The 13315-nt window shown below is 46.0% G+C and overlaps 1 protein-coding gene across 1 annotated transcript in view; it reads right to left on the reverse strand.

The window, feature by feature from the left end:
* Positions 1–12890, reverse strand: part of LOC146772930 (uncharacterized) — a 49921-nt gene extending 37031 nt beyond the window's left edge. Inside the window, exon 1 of the mRNA XM_085637494.1 lies at positions 12698–12890. The gene's annotated coding sequence lies outside the window, so the exon portion shown is untranslated. The remainder of the gene's footprint in view (positions 1–12697) is intronic.
* Between the last annotated feature and the right edge of the window lie 425 nt (positions 12891–13315).

The raw sequence follows: 13315 nt of genomic DNA on the forward strand, positions 1-13315 counted from the left end.
CCCTGCCTGCCACCACCCTCAACTTCAGTTCTCTTTATGTCACCTTTGCAGATTCGTTTTTGTCCCTACTTTCTCCCGTTGTCACTCTTTTCGTAATTGTTTCCCCTTCCTCTTTTCTCCCTCTTGCTCGGGGTCAAAATCTGACGATGAAAAAAACGTTTGAGTCTTCAAAAATGAGCGCCGGTACCCACCACCTTCAACCACTGCCACAGAGGAAGCAGTGTATAAAAGCAACTACCGTGGCATTGCCTGAAGCCTGCAGAATGGTCAAGAAATCGCCATTAAGCCATTCGCCTCAGGATAAGAGGCCGTTGTTTTCAAAGGCTTTCAGCAAAAAGACTAAACTAAGTAAGTTCTCTGAGTAAGTCTCTAAAGCATACGTTAAGTGCGAGGACACATCCATGTCAAATATTCAATATATATATATATATATTTGCAGTTGTATATAGCGTGAACTCGACTCGAAGGCATCAAAGCGCTTTACATGAGCACCAGTTGCACTAGGGACGACACACTCATTTTTCAGGTAGGGGAGATTCATTGATTTGCCCAGAATCACAGGATGTTTGGGCGCCCCTGCCGAGACTCGAACCCGGTTCTCCAGCTTCAAAGTCAGTCTTCAAAGTTGTCCTTCAGACTCATGAACGATTTTCATCTCTTCAACGCCTTTCTGAGATTTTACACTTCTCGGTTCTGTGCTTAAAGTTTCTGTAAAATCTGATTGGCAACCCTAGCGATCACGTGTGACGACGTCAGATGCCTGCGGGCAGGGAGGTCATAGAGGAAGGACAGGTATCAACACTTTCAGTCCTCCATCTGCTTTTGGCACCAAACTAGACCACACAGTGTTTACTGGGATTAGGAAACACGCCTCTGATTATCCATACAAACAATTGTCCCAATTTGTCTTGTGCCAAAGAATTAGGTTTCTGTAGCTAGGGTTTACTATTTAGGAGGGATGGGCATGACACACTTTGTATTGTTGATGGAATTTGATAACGGTATTGTGAATGGCTTGAGATTCCCCTGTGATGTTCTATTTATTTTAACAACCAGTATGTATGATATTCATTCTTTTATGGCCTTGTGCCCAATAAAGTTTTTGAAACTGAATCGACATGACACTAAGCCTGGGCAAAGCACTACGCTACGTTCGCGTAGTTTGCGAAGTTTGCGCTACTTCGCACTACGCGAATTGCACATAGCACAGTGCAAACACACGTAGCGTAGTGCAGCGGTCATTTTTTGCTTGCTCGCGGTCCTCAACGTCAAGTTGGCGACCTCGAGCAAGCAAAATGACATCCCGGCGAGACTTTTTCCTCATTCGCGATCAGCAGCATCAAGTTGCCGATCGCGAGCGTGGAAAATAAACCTCCCGGCGAGCTTCTCAACGCGGGGAGGGCAGGTTTCTCATTGCGAGTGGTCGTGTATGTTCGCGACCGCTCGCGATGAGAAACTACCAGTCCGCATTGAGAAAGCTGCCGCTCGAGTAGAAATCTACTCGAGCGGCAGAAAACGCCCACTTGCACTGTGCAAGATGCAGTTTGCACTAATTGCACAGTGCGGAGAAGCATCCGGCACTGTGCAATCAGTGCGAACAGCATCTTGCACAGTGCACTATGCAGTTTGCGAAGCTACGTGTAGCTCGCTTAGTGCGAAGTGCACTTCGCGTAGCTACGCGTAGCGCTACTTCGCAAACTACGCCCAGGGTTATGGACACACACTTGGACTCAACTCAAATGAAAGTACATGATCTGGCCTCTATATTTACCATGTTTTTTGGGTTTCCAATAACTCCTCATTATTCCAAAAAGCTGCCAAGCTGTTTCCTGGACACGCCAACGTGCATCACTGATACCACTGATATTTGCTGAAAGTCGCTGTCCTTTTTTACTATTAAAACATCACCACATATGTTTTGAATTGCCTACCCAAAAAATACTGGGCCATCATTTGGCACATAAAGGCCATGTTTCAAGAGCCCAGGTCCCTACGCAAGCCCCTTTCTGCAGACGAATAAACTGAGCTGCAGGGAGAATGGGAAATTCAACATGCATAAGTCAATTTTGGCAAATTATTGATTATTGTTCAGGTCTTTCAGTTTACAAGTCATCACCATAATCACGAGAGGATGTCTCCACATCAGAAAGCGAATCCCCACAGAGTACAACTCGCGGAGTCGGATTTACTAACCTTTCATGCAATGCAGTAGCCAGTTTCGATGTGCGCAGGGCCCGGCTACCCATAGCGGGCATTTCCCCGGTGGGCCGGAGGATCGGGGGCCGGTTCTGTGCCCGCGGGGGGCGCTTTTGTTACTGGGGTCCGGTTGTGCAGCGGTGCAATATGGACCCCGGTAAAAAAAGCAGGAGCGGTGCTTTTTGCTAGCACACCCCCCATCCCAGGACCGGTCGAGCGGCAACCTGCCAGGGCTGGTTGCCATTCCCAGTACAGCCCTGGATGTGCTGCGATACGCAGGATAGAAAAAACAGTGAAAACCCATATGTACTAAGCTTGGACTGCTGCAGGTGTCGTCCCCTCTATTGGTGCACAGATGCCTTGTGCGATGCACAGTCTCGCTTAGGCAAGAGGTGTGGCGCCCAGGCCAGGGCGACTGACTCTAGAATCTGGGGTTCATGGTTCGATTGCCAGCGGCAGATTAGCCCAGCACCATGTGATTGTGGGCAATAGCTCGCTTAATCTTCCCGGCGGCCCCCAGCGCCTAGAGACCCTTACGGGTGATTGTTTGCACTTTACAAATGTGGATTATTATTATTATTATCGTGGTGCAAAGGTGAGTGTACCCTGTATAGGGCAAGATTTGTCCTGGAAGCATACCCATTTAGTGCAAATTATTATACCTAGATAAATTCAGAAGACTCCCATACATTGGTTGAGTGTTGTAGTGTGGGCTCTTCTGAGGAATAAAACACTTTTCCTCTTGTTAAAGCCTGCTTGACGGAGTTGTTAGTTGTTGATGCAACCCCAGGCTGTTTAACCTAATAGATTGGGCATTCCCCAAAAACGTTGGGTGTTTGAGCTGATCTGTCTCAGTAACGCTCCTGTAAAGCAAAGCAGCACAAAGGGGTTTTTAGATTTTATAAGATGGAACCATTCCAGCACAAAACTTATTTTGCACTTGATACCTTTGCAAGACTTTGCGTCACTTTCTGTCCTAAATCTGACCTACATAGTTACCCTATTTAGTGTTTATGGAGATATTAAGTACTGTGGTTACATTACTGTCCCTCCCAATCACTGTATCTCAAACTCCCAGAGTTTCCCTATGTTTCAAACAATGAGAGCTCTTAGAAATGATGTTGAATACGGGTATTTTGTGCTCTATACATTAGGTCAGGAATATATTCTGTGCAGGGGTGGCCCTTCCATTTGAGTGGTGGAGCGTTGCCCCATAAGCCCCAGAGCTGGAAAAAAAAAACGATAACAAAGTTTATTTATTACCATTTTATTTTTCAGCACCCCGTCCCGAACTAAGGGACGGGGCTGGGCCAGTGCTGCGAAGAGGCAGCTGCTGGCAGATGTGTGCTTTAAAATGTGCATTTCTGTTTGGCCGACCTTCTTGGGCCGGCCAGCCAGACATCAACATTTTAAAGTTCTCTAACCTAGCTGTTTTGGAAAGCTGGGTTACAGAAAGCAAAGGCCTCCAGTGCACTTAGGAATGTGGGAAGCAGTGGCCTAACACAGGCACCCGCAGCCCCGCAATGCGGGGGGGGAGCCCCGAGCTGCAGGGGGCCCTCTCTGCACAGTAGTCAGGCCTGAGAGCTCCGGATTCAATCCTTATACCTTGCAGATGGGGCCCCCACAACTTTCGTTACGCCAGTGCTGGGAAGGCCTGCTCTACCCACTTGTGGAGCTACTTTCATGCTGTGAAAGCAGCACCAGGATTGGGTAGTGCAGTTTTCTGCATCGGGAGCTGTCCTGACATAGCACCACGGAGGTGAGTGAATTTATTTTTTGTGCCCCCCAAACCCCTGTGCCACCACCCTCGGTACAAGCCAGCCACCACTTATTTTGTGGCATCCCTGCAGTATTTGCTGCAGCGTTCTCTGCGCATTCAGCGATGATAATGGGATATGGAGATGAGCCCATATCTATAACACTCAAAGCAACATTCCAAGCACTTTTTAAGATTAGATTTCAGAACCATCTGATAGAGAACCAGTGCTTTATTTGTAAAAAAAAAAATAAAAGTGCCAGGGCCCTCGCCAGGAGGCAACTGCAGCTTGCCCCACCCATTTCCCCTGTTAGCGCTGCTAATGTCTGTACTAACACAACTATTAACCATCACACTCCTACAAGAGTGACAAGTGAGACTATTCCAGGCACCCAAAGCGATAACAATGGCTTGGTCAGCAGGTTACAGTCATTTTGAATGTATGTTGAATAAATAAACAACTGCAAATGTGTTCATCCCTAAATTTGACAAACAGTGCCACCATGTGGCAGACTACCATGAATCCTGGTGTTGACAATTAAGTGCCGAGCACCGGAAACCACCCGCTCAAATTAAGCCCTGACTGAATACCAATTCACTGCCACAACGCTATTTCGTGTTTCCAAAATACAAGGCGTGATCGCATCAAAGGCACAGTAATCACGGTTTACCAAGAATCCTGATGCTGCAGCGCCACCCATTGATCACAGCTATGTTTCAACATCACTCATTCCACCTCCTTGATGACATTGGACAAGTTCATTCTCATTCACAAACCTTGAGCCTGCCCTAGCTGGCAGAGCTTCTCTAGAATAACCGGTAAACACTCTACTGATTGAAGCAGGAGTGCCCAAAATATGTTCATATTCATGCCACACGTCCCGGATAACATGACTGGCAAAAGTTCCCACTCGGGTTGTTGGGAAATGCATCAAATTTGGATCTCTTTGGATCTGCTTCAAAATAACCAATGATCCACCCTTCATGGGGAACCATTGGCCAATGGAGGTCATAGCTGTGAAACAACACAAGTTTCCTGTAGCTTCCCTGTGGTATAGATGCTTCATACATGCCTACTCTATAACTTGTTGGGTACCACGCGGCTCCTTGGTGTCACCCATCTTCTTCAGTGTTTATGTGCGGCCTTTGACATGTCTTCCCTGCTCCCATGGTCCTCCTTCCTACATATTCACCAATCACGGTCAGGTCTACCTCAGATTTGGAAACAGACTTGCCGTTTCGAATGTGAAACTCTGACAGCGTTGAATGCATTCCAGGCAGAGAATGGGCAGACATGTCAATCGATCGCCGATAAAACTGAACTAAGAGGGATTTGAAAAGAACACCTGGATCTCTGCATCCTGGCGGACTTCTCAAATTTGAAACACAACAGATAAAAAGAAATCAAGATGTCAAAGCAAGCGTACACCTTTCTGTCAAGAGGAAGAGGAAATTAGTATCGTCCCTTCCTTTGAAGTTAAGGTCATCAAATAATTTCTCCCTGGCTGCTCTGGGAGGGGTTGATGTTATATTTCAACTTTCAATAAAGCTATGCCATATATCTGGGCGCTCAAGCACTTTACAGCGCCATTCTATTCTAGAATACGGCTGTCCAACTATTGGCAGCTGTGCAAAATTCTGACCAGTTTGCCAGCATCTTGAACTCTTTGCAGTGCCTGCCAATCAAACACCAGGTGACATTTAAAATACATCAGATTTGAAACTTTTTATTTACATAACATTGAAATATATCATTGTAAATTAAACATTTAAAATAACCTAAAATAATTATTATTTGAGAATGATAAATAATTACAGCACATTAACTCATTAAATGTATTGTTTACAATAATTAAATTAATAAAATATATTAATTTAATGTATAATAACTCATTAAACTATTACAATAAACCTACTCTACCATTTTATATTTAGTTATTTTTAAAAGACATTTGTTTAATTTTATTGTATTTTAATATTTTTACTAATAGTTGAAAATTGTATTTAATACTTCAATTGCATATTAATGTATTTAATTTTAAATAAAATACGTGTAATTTGAATAAACCTTTTGACATTTAAAATCTATCTATCTATCTATCTATCTATCTAGCTATCTATCTATGTACATGTAAAATAAAATTTGAAATAAATAATTTTAATTGACATTATTTTCCATGGGGTATTTTTCAAGTCTGCGCTTCCCTTGTTTTCTCTAGAAATATTTTGCAGTACCTGTGAGTAGCCATTTGTGGTGCTGGACTAACTCCAAGGCTGGGCAGGAGTACATTTACAACAGTTTTTGGTTCCTTTTTTGACTGTGGTCATTTTAGAAGTGCAGATTGTGAATACCAACAGGCTTACTCTTTTGTGGGTGGGTGTATGTAGTTGCCTGTTCCTCCGTAAGCCCCTTCTTACACATTTGTTAGCCCCTCCTCACACCTCACTATTACCCCCCCCCATCTAGTAGTGAGTATTCTCTATTTCCATGCTTCCCCCGGGAGCTCCTACATTTACTACTAAAACATATACCCAGATGTGCAGAGACCGGCACATAAAAAAGATAGGTGAGGTGGCAACAGAGATCTCCTCATGTTGGTTTGTGAATAGCATTTTGTATTATGTGGGTACTACCACTGCAGTACTACTAAACTTACTACAAAGTGCAGTTTGTGAATAAGCCCTACTGTGTCTGACTCTGCCCTAGACCTACCAACGTACAGTAGACGTGCCATGTTCTAAAATCACTACTATTCCTATTGTGCTTGATGCTGACCCAGCCTTCTCTGTCTTTCAGAAGTCCAATCGTTTCCCGATATGTCTCCATTTCCTTCTAACCACGCATTTGTTGACCATGTCTGTCCTTCTGACCTCTCAGAACTGTCTTCCTGTCCTCAAGTATATATATTTTTTCTAGCAGAGCTAAAAACCTTCTTGTGTCTGACTCTGCCTTTCACTAGGTCCATCATGTCCTGAAGAAGGGACATTTAAATGTATGCCACTTATGTGTAGGTGCTTGGGTGTGTCTGTAGAGTTAGTGTTGGGAGCGTTTCCTATACTGATCTGCCTTTAGTTGTGTCATATTCCTTGGGCCTCCTTTTCGTCTCATGATGACAACTCTCCTGACCAAGTGAGGCCTCCCCCTCAACCCCTGCCATCCTATAGTTTTACACCATTACTATGGACCACTCAATTGACAGAAAACACAGCCCAAGCCACTATCCAAAGTTGTCCATTACTGTACACTGTAAATAGGGTGACCAGGCGTCTCGGATTCGCCAGGACGGTCCCGGTTTTTCACCAGCTGTCCCGGCAGATTTCAGGAAATTTAGCTCATGTCCCGTTTTTTAGAGAGGGTCGACTGAAAACGGCTGGAGGTGCTTTTTTATATTTTACAAAGCAGTGATAGTTAGCAGTTGTTTCAAGAAAGCAATTTCATTAACAGGCCTGCTACTGGGTTTAAAAATTGTATTTTATGTATGTATGTTCTTACTGCCTGTTCTGTACGTCTCAGCTGAGGAGCACTGTCATTCTGTGCGCTGGCTTGAAGTAAAACTGTAGTCCTTCTTCTATTTTTGGGAAATGTCCCAGTTTTTGGCTTTAAAATTCTAGTCACCCTAACTGTAAACCACTCCACTGTCAGTCAGCCATCTTGTTGTGTTCTCGGCATCTGCCCTTCTACCCCTCCAAGGCCAACAGATAAAGACACAACACTGGAGGGTGGGCACAGGTGCTTGGTGGCCAAAGAGGGCAATGCAGTGGAAAGTGAGGTGAAGACTCTCAGGAACCAGGTGATTTGAGCTATGAGCAAAAGAAAATGTGAGTGTGTGGCGCTATCTGTGCAGGGCTGTGAGCGCGTATGTGCTGTGGGAAGGCGGCCATGTTGGACATGTGCAATATATGGGTTTTAGAACTCGGCAGCATTGCCAGTTTATGCACGCCAACTCAACCTATGACCGTTTGAAAAAAAGAAGATTTTGCACAAAATAGTCAGGAAATCAAAGGCACAAAACCATCATGCTTGGACATTTCAGGTACCCCATGACCCACATTGTCGATCCCTTCCTTACTAGGATACTGCGTATTTTCCATACCATTGTGGGTTAAAGCGTAGCCTTTGCTAACTCTAGTCGTAGCAGCAAGATAGTCACAGACCAGAACCTGCACATCTGTGGATCTGTCCTTCTAACATTGCTTCAGAAATTCTCCTGAAGCTCTAGAGTGAAACAGGCAGGGTTCTGATCACTGGCTCTTCCAGGTTGCCTCAATGCTGGGGGTGGGCAACATTTTTGCTTCAGTTTTACAGAAATGCTAAGTCAGGCTTTTTCCAAAAATTGAGTTTTCCCACTTTGCATGTTTAATGCATGTGAAGGAACAGGAAATCATCATTTGGCTGTTTCTTGTCTTCCAGCCTCTGCAGCCATGCTTAGCACCCTGAATTTGTGCTCCAGCCCCCCAACCTAGGAGCACATGGGCATTACTCATAGAGATACCCAAGTGGGCAACCAAGGGTGGGGTTTTGTGCACTGAAAGCCCTATCTGAGCAATGCTAGGCCAGGCCAGGCCAGTTCTAGGGTCAAGATTTCAGCACCTTAACCATGAGCCGCCCGTCATCCCGAAAGCGCGTTAGTTTAGAAATCAGTAGCTTTCATAGCTCTTCCCACAACTCCCTCTTTATCTGTGGGCCCATTTATAACCGTATGCCTTTGAAAAAATTCTGAGTAGTAATAGGTATTACCGTAAGTACTGTAGCGAGGGGGAATCTCTTGCCTCATAGGGTTTCTCTCTTGCCTGCTGGAACAGTATACCTTCATATCGGTCTTTCGTGCCCAGATTTCAATATCTGTCCCCTCTCACATCCTCACTTCTACCTGCTTCCCTCCACTGGCCCCTCCTTTGTTGCTTAACGCAGCACACACGTGGTGTGCCACTGCGCAATGCTATATCCCGACACCAGGCATGGACAAGAGTGTAAATAAAGAAGAAAAGAGTGCTCAGGAGTGTCCATACACCCAGAAATCGGAATTAAGGTGCATTGCTGGTAATACACTGGGCCTACCAAGGTAACTGGATCACAGTGAGTTTTCCAATCACCACTTTCCACCATTTCCTCGTCCCCTTTTCCATTACATCTCCTGCGCTCAACCACCCCGGCTGTCAACCTCCCCAACCAAAGGCCAAATGCCTATGGCTCGCTACCCACAGCACATTATTTCTCTAACCAGCCTGACTCTAATGTCTTGTGGAAGACACTCTCCACCCACACGGGTCACCCCGTATTATCCCATTTCTCCTTTTCGATACCTCCTGTCAGCAGATCAGAACTTTGAAGCCACCCTAGGGTTGCATTACTTGCTATACAATTAACAACACAACAGTATAACACAACACCAACCAACATTTCCCAAGACAGGCGGGGCAGGGCACAGATTGCTCACACAGCCACGCCCTTGTTCCAACACCCTGGTCTAAATGGTTCACCACTGTACAAGGAGGGAGGCGTCTGCTTCTCGTCTGCATCATTGGCTTCTTTCGTGATGACCAGGCTCCCATACCCATTCTCTCATTGAGATTTCTCTGTAGAGTCGAAAGAAGAGTTCAATCTTTTACCCGTCTCTGTTGCTAACCCAAGACCCTAGAGCAGTGCTTTCCAAACGGTGTGTCACGACACGTTAGTGTGTCGGCTGCCGTCTGAAGGTGTGTCACACAACTTGGTCTAGGCAATGCAGTCTAGCCATCATGCAGGACGGTACTGCGCTTGCTACTGACGCATTACCTATTCCTGCGAAAGAGGAGGAGTCTCCTGTGGTGGGGCAGTGAGCAGTGACTGGAGTTGGAGATTCGCTGCTGCCTGCTGCCACCCTCCTGCAGACCCGTTGTAGCATCCAGCAGTGGCGGTGAGTAGACTGCTGGTGACTCCTGCAGTGCAGTGCTCTGCACCACCCCGCGCAGTCCCGTTCAATCTAGGTCCGGGGGAGGCCAGCAGCACCAGTGGCATCCAGCGATCACTGTTGCTGCCCTCCCGCAGACCTGTGGAACCTCCGGCGGTGAGTAAAGGCTGCTCCAGCTCTCGCTGCTGCCGCCCCCGAAGACTCCTGCCCCCCACAGACCCATCAAAGCTTAGGCAGGGGGGCCAAAGCAGAATCACTAGTGGCGCAGCTTCACATGCTTGCGGCTCCTGCAACGCTCGCTGCTGCTGCCCCCCGCAGACCTATTCAAGCTTACACAGGGGGAAGGTGACAGCATCAACACCAGTGATGTGGCTCCTGCAGCTCCACATGCTCGCTATCAACTTCATACGTCTCATTAAAATAGTGAGTGTTGCTGGTTATATTCAAATTGTTTTAATTCTTGCACATATTTACATATTGTGACCCCAAAATGACAGCAGTCTTGGAAATGTATGTATGTTATTATTTTATAAATCATATATTTTGCTTGTAAAACTCAATTACCGTGTCGCGAAATGATGCATGTCTAAAAAGTGTGTCACCAACATGAAAAGTTTGGAAAGCACTGCCCTAGAGTGACAGTTTGCACCACTGATACTAATATGTGCGGGCATGATGCCGGCCTTTGGTGGGGGGGGGAGGGTGAGGGGATGGGGAGGGTTTGTGGCATTGAAAAGTTCTAGTCGCGAGCACCGCTGCTGCTTTTATTTTGTTACAGGGGACCGATATTGCAGCACTGGTGCTGAACTGTCTCCCGAATGACAAAACTGGCCCCCACGGCCGCAAAAATGGACCCTACCCCTCCGGCCCACCGGGGAAACGCCCGGTGCCTGCTATAACCAGTCCGACTCTGCCTGAGATCACCACTGGAGTGTGCCACTGAGATACGTTTCTCTCAGAGGTGCCCACAAATTATATTTATTTATTTGAAAAGTTTTATAAAGCGCGAACAAGACCCTGGTGGGTATCAGAGCACTTTACAAATGATAGGGAGTAGAAACGTATAGAAACCATAGTTTCATAAACAGGAAGATGATAAGGCAACACCCCAGAAGAGGGTGTTGACCCTTCAATGTTAAGACATGGAGGTCAAAAAGACAATAGCATGGCAAGCGAGTAATAATAATAGCTACACAAACTAGCGCAGTACAGGTTAAGGCAACACCCCACATGAAGGTGGTGACAACTGAATGTTAATACAGATAGATGAGAAAAGGCATGAACGTAACAAGCGAGCAATAATCGTGATGTCACAATACAGAACAGTACGGGATCAGGCTACACCCCATATAAGGTCTGCGTCACCACAGTGTAGAAACAGGTAGCATAGACCAGATAGCAGTAATCCTGAGTGTAGTTGACGAGTCATAACATGCTAGGAGAGAAGAGTTCTTAGGGACTAGGGCAGAAAATCGTTTTTTTTGTTTTTGAATACACATCTGGACTTGTGCCAAATGAATTCCAATTTTTCGGACCTCTAAACAGATTCTAAATTTGCTCGCACATGTAATAAGAATTATCCACATTTGTAAAGCGTGACCAATCACCCGTAAGGGTCTCTAGGCGCTGGGGGCCCTTGGGAAGATTAAGCGAGCTATTGCCCAGAGTCACATGGTGCTGGGATAATTTGCCGCCTGTGCTGGGGATCGAACCGTGATCCCCAGATTCCAGAGTCAGTGGCCCTGGCCGCGGCACCACGCCTCTTTCCCGAAATTCACCTGTCGATGCTCCAACATATCTGCCTTTTGGGGAACAAATGTGGAAAAGCACAAATCCAAGACTTTGATTATTTTACACCAATATTTCTGGCTATGCGGATTGTACTCGTGCAATTTTCACGCACATGCCCCCTGTCATCGTATCAACAACCAAGTGTAAAATCTAATTTTTGCACTGGTGATTAAGAGGAGCTGTCAGTTTTGTTTCCATGCTGTGCAAATCCAATAAACCTTTAAACTGGCACCAGTCCAATCTATTCGGTCCAAAAATATGCAATTGCAAAGGCCTTGGTACAACTATTTAATCCAGAAATGTCAGTGTAAATTTGCACTGGCGCAGGTGCAATCTCTGTAACATGTATAATTTAGAGCACAAATCCAATGCACAGGCACAATACACATAATGCGGAACATGTGGTGCATTATTACAATGGCACCGTACAATGTATGTCATCCATAAATATTTTTGCAGAATTGCAACGACAGTAGTACCATTTTAAGTAATCCAGCAATATTGGTCCAAATTTGCAGCCTGAAAATAATGCTTTTCAGATCCGTTGGTGCAAAATTGTACCACCGCAGCACAATACATATAATCCTGCTCCAAGACTTTAATCTGGGATTGCAATTTGCGAGCTGCAAACGCACACAGTCTAATCAATCAAAGGTTAAGAACAGTCGTTCTCAGGCGGCCCTAGCGGCCAGAGCTGCCGACTTTGGAGCTCGGGAACCCGGTTCGAGTCTCGGCGTCGGCTCCAGCATCCTGTGATTCTGGGCAAATCACTTCATCTCCCCGTGCCTAAAAAAAATGAACGTGTCCTTGTGTAAGGTAACTGGTGCTCATGTAAAGCGCCCCAATACCTTCAGGTGGAGTTGGCGCTATATAAAACTGCAAGCAAAAAAATAAATAGAAGTGTCTTAAGGACAATGCATGAATGTGACATATGGTGAATGCTGCTTCACCTGTGCAAAAATAGTAGTGCCGATGCGTAACATGCTCTTCCACCTTATTAATGGGGTGCGACCAAACCCCTACAAATGCTGCCACCCTTGCATACGCCTTGCTCTGCACTCACCTTGTTCAGCCAGCGGCAGGGAGACCGGAGTGAAGGGCGGAGGGTGCAAGGACCTTTATACCGCCCTATGCTCTGGCTGCATGGTGGGCGCCTCCCTCTGCGGATCCAGGCAGATTGCAGCCCAGAGGAGTCCCAGCGCCGCCTGGACACCACCCTGCGTGGTTTTCTTATCCTCGCTGCACGGGGTACCTCCCTAGCTGACTTGGCTCCTATTTGCAAAGCTCTTAAACCTGCTGGCCACACCCTCCAGGTGATAGAAACAAAGGTTTCCAAGAGCAAAAAAAAAAGTTGTTACTCCCTACAGCTGGTGACCCAGATGCACAGAGATTTTGCAGTGAGGAGAATCAAGAGCTAGTTTTGCAAACCTGCGACACTTGGTATTGACCACTTTTCAGTGTCATCCTAAATTCGCTGAGACCACCCTGGAATGTGTGGTGACCGATCCACCCTCCTGGTATAATTGGCAGGTCTGGGAGGCTGTAGGGGCAGCAGCTGCAGAGATACAGTGAGGGCAAAATTCCTCATCACTACATTTATTTTAAAAAATGCCAGCCACTAAAGTAGGCGAAGTAGTGGGTGCAATTTGTTTGTGTGCATGTATAGACTACGCGGAGAAAG

This window comes from Triturus cristatus, chromosome 12 (assembly GCF_964204655.1).
Source record: "Triturus cristatus chromosome 12, aTriCri1.1, whole genome shotgun sequence".
Taxonomy (NCBI): Eukaryota; Metazoa; Chordata; class Amphibia; order Caudata; family Salamandridae; genus Triturus; species Triturus cristatus.